Here is a 4,444-nt window from a genome sequence, read left to right on the forward strand (position 1 = left end):
TGATACGTTGTAAGAAAAATTTGCAAGCAGAGACAATGCTTGAAAGAAAGATTCTAATATAAAATTAAAAAAGTATTACAATCTAACGGATTACAAAAAAAAAAAAAAGAGAAAGAAAACTAAGTACAAAAAAGGCCTCCGGTCAAGATACAACAATAAGGGGGCCCAAGCATAAGACTTCTATTCATTAGGGAGGTTGGTATCATTAGCTTGAGTTTCTGGGTCGGCCGTAGAGGTGGGCACGTGGCCCCCCCGGGCCGGCACGATTTTTGCCCCGCCAGTACGAGCCCGCTCGAGGCCCGGCCCGGCCCGTTGTCCGCTACGTGGGCCGCAAGCCTATCACAATCAAGAAATTTTATTTCAGGCCCTCACTGGTACGAGCCTGCGTGGGCCGGCTCCGCGGGCTGAACGCTCCTTGCCTTTATTTTTTAGCCTAAAACTGTCAGAAATACAAAGAAACAACATAAAACATGGGCCAGGCACGCAGGAAGCACGAGCCTGCCCTGCGAGCCCGTGGGCCTGGGCTAGGCCGTGGACAAATTTTGAAAATTTCAAGCCCGGCCAGCCACTCACGGGCCCGGCCCGGCCCGACCCAATCCGTCAGTTACCTAAGTCTGCGGGCTGAGCCCGTGAACAGGCCCGGACCGGCCCATGCCCACCTCTAGTCGGCCGCCTCCTCCTCTTCTTCATCATCCGAAGACTCTTCAAAAACTGGAGGCTCCTCCCCGGCTACCATAGCCTTGTGAAGGTTCTTTTGGAATTTCAGACAACTTTCATAGTGAGGAACATCGTCAGCTTCAGCTAACATTTCAAATGCCTTCACGGCCCAAGACTTGGAGGTATCAATGACCTCACTCAGCGCCTCTTCAGCAGAGTTGAAGGCTTGAGATGCCTCCTCCTTCAGCTGATGGTTCTGAGCCCTCAAAAGGCAGTTTTTCCTTCTAAGTTGAACTGCCGTCAGGAGTGGGGTATTTCTCTCATCCTTGAAGTCCAACTCTAAAGCATCCTTCTCCGTCAGGAGTTCACTTAATCGGATGAGGTATTTCTTGATGGACGCCTTGCTACCGGCCCGGAGAAAGACTTCAAGGCCAACTTACCATAAGACCAACTGATCCTTCAAGGCCAACTCACCAGAGGACCGAGAAGCATATCTGTAAGAAGGGGGCATTTGTGATAGCAGCCTTGCTACCGGCCCGTAGAAAGCCGAGCCATCCTCAGTCGCGTTCGGCTAGGAAATCTGCTCTTCAGCCCCTTTTGTGTCTTCCAGGAGAACAACCGTGTCCAGTTGTTTGGGTGATGTAGAAGGTGTTAGATCAACCTCCCCTACGAAGGGAATTATCGCTATTTCATCCACCTTAAGAGGAAGTTCGACCTTCGCCAAGGCGGGACGATCAACCTTCCTCTTGGCGGTAAAGCCTTTATATGTTTTGGGAGGAGGAGTTTCTCGCGCCGAGGCCGGCCTCTTCTTAGTGGTTGCCTTCTCTGCTAACGTCTTTGACGTTGGGGCTTTTTTCTGGAAGTCAAGGAAAAACAAGTTAGGGAAGCAAACGTCAAAAGAAAGGGACTTGTTTATGGAAAAATGAAAATTCAATTCCTGGATGAAGCTTGCCCAAAGAATAAAAGCGGCTAAGACCTGCTGACCCTAGATCATCAGGAAAGGTGACTCGTCTGGAAGCCAATGATATTGGTGGTTCCAAGACGAGGCTTACCTAAAGAAGGGGATCAACCTCAAAAAGCTTTGCCGCCTTTCAGTTGGGAGCAGGAACCGTCATAACTAAAAGTTATGCGTCTAGGAACCGGAAAGCATATTGGTTCCCTGACGAAGCTTGCCCAAAGAAGGAAACCGACCTCCACCAGCTTGGCCACCTTTCCTTTTGGAGCAAGATTCATCCAGGCAACTAAATATAGTTTCTGGACGGGTATAAACTACGAAAGCAGGCCAGCCAAAGAATTTTGGCCGGGCTTGCATTCTAGAGAAGAACCCGTTCTAAGAAGAAGGGGTCCTAGGGACCATGACGACCAATATGGTCGCTTAAAGAATTAACAACTCACCAAAGCATCCATCCTTTTTTTCGGAGACGGATTTGTCGTACATTTTCCACAAAGAGCTTGTGAACTTCGACATGCTTATGTCTTCAGTCCAAGATCTTTTTAGGACAACTTTAGGAGGGGCTGAAAAAGGCAAACATAGCATTAATAAAACAAAGTTTCCAGACGAAGAGATTTACATAAGGAATAGAAGTATACCTCTATCTTCGGCCAGCCGCAAGCCGGCGGCGACCAGGAAATTGTTATCGTAGAATATTTCCTTAAAAGGGATTCAGTTGGACGGACCCTTAAAGGGCGAATTATTTGGGGCAGAATACTCCATTATTTTAATGTATTCTACCAGTTCCTCGGCCGAGTCATCCTCCATCTCTAGATAGGAAGTTGTTCATCCGGTATTGGTTGGAGCCCGGTTAAAATAGCGGCATCGTCTAGCCACTACTTCGTTAGGGGCTTGGACGGATAGGAACTCCGCCTTCCAGGCGTGCATTTTAGAAGTCTTGTCCCAATAAGTCAAGAAGCAATGACGGTTGTGCACGCTAAACCAGGTTCCCTCTATCGTCTTAGGGACTTTAGATACGTAGTGTGTCTAGGTAAAGGCGCTCAAGGAAGGGGTAACACCCTTATGCTCGCAGATAGCCAAGAAGGTCAATATATTTTGCCAAGAATTTGAGGCAATCAAGTTGATTATGGCCGATGTTGTGATGATGAAGAAGACCGTTAATAAATGGGTGAAGGGGAAATCTCAACCCTGCTTCGAGAGCAAGCCGATAGACGGCAAAATACCCAGATGGAGCACTAACGATAGTATCCTCTCTACCCGGCAGGACGACAGAATACCTCGGCATAGGTATTGCCGAGGAGAAGTGCCTAAGGTCAATACCTACTCGTCCTAACCAACTATTGTTGGATAAAATAAACCTAGGGTCAGATAGAGGACCTAGGCAGCGTCTTATTTAAGAAGAGGTGGTAGAAGGCTCGTTCGAATCATTGGACGGATCTGATGCAACCTCTGCCTCATTGACCTCGTCCGTCCCCCATGTCTTGTCCGGAAGGACTGACCTCGGAAGACCTCCCACTGGTTCTTTCCTCCTGGACACTTTCAGGAGAAGGAGTTTTGTTTGCTGGCCGAGCGCTCTACACTTCACGCTCCCCTTCTTCAAGGATTTGGCTAGTTGACGCCTCCATCTCTGAGCTTGAGGCTGGGAGATTTACTCCACGTCTTAGGCGAGCAGTTTGCTTGAGGCGCGCCACATTACACTAGTAGAAAAAGGACAATTTGCGTCCTCTCAAGTGCGTCGCACAGACACGAAAATGAAGCACAATTCGGATTTGCGTCGAATGTGGGAAGTTGTGCGATGCAAATCACAACAATATCTCCAGCAAGTTCGCGTTATGTGCATCGCACCCTCCTCTCATGCAACGCAAATTAACAATGTGCGTCGCATGAGGCGAAGGTGCGACGCATATAACGCGCACTAGCTGGAGAGTTTATAGGACCAATGTGCGTCGCACTATACGAGCATGCGACGCACATTGCTAATTTCTAACCTAGCGCCTTCTAACTATTGTGTCTCTCTCTCACCCTTAAACTCAAAACCTAAAAATGCAAGAGTAGTGTCTCTCTGACCCTCTCTCTGAACGCCGCTCGTCCTCTCCCTCTCTCTCTCCCTCTCTCTCCTTCCTTCTCTAATGCCTCCATCAATCCATCTCCTTCACTCGCGAATTAACTTCTTCAAACTTCTTCTGCAAAGGAATAACACTTTCTCCGGCGAAGGAATAACACTCTCTCCGGCGAAGTTTTTGATGTTTTCGAGAAACACTCGGGGCGCACAAGCTCTCTCTCTCCGACGCAGGAACGCAACCTCACTGGGGAGTCGATTCAGATTTGAAGTTCAATGAAAAATGCGCTGACATCTTTGTTCATCGCTAGATCTGCTCCATCTCCGTTCAAAGAAATGCGCCGACATCCATGGTGAAGCGAAATATGAATGGTTAGGGTTCTGATTTCAATTTTTTCTCGATTTTCGTAAGAATAATAACGCTCTACTAATTTCATTTCATCGTAATCATAGTCGATGAATTACATCAGTTTAGTGCTCATCTTGAATTAGGATTTTGATTTTTTTTTTATCTTTCCTCATTTCAGAGATTGCGGTGTTGTGCTCGAGTATGAGATACGAGCAGCAATTGATAGCGCAAACAGGAAGAAGATATCAGATCAGTTTGTTGATTTCACCAATTTCTGTATTGTCTGTAATTTTCTTTTTTAATTTTCAGTAATTTTCTCTTCATATGTTTTTGTAAATCATGTATTGTTTTTAGTTTTTTTTTTTCTATAAACAGATGATTTAGATTTTAGTTTGGACACAACGTAGATTAATTTTTGCAATACTAT

Source organism: Beta vulgaris, chromosome 3 (assembly GCF_026745355.1).
Source record: "Beta vulgaris subsp. vulgaris cultivar EL10 chromosome 3, EL10.2, whole genome shotgun sequence".
In the NCBI taxonomy this organism is placed as follows: domain Eukaryota; kingdom Viridiplantae; phylum Streptophyta; class Magnoliopsida; order Caryophyllales; family Amaranthaceae; genus Beta; species Beta vulgaris.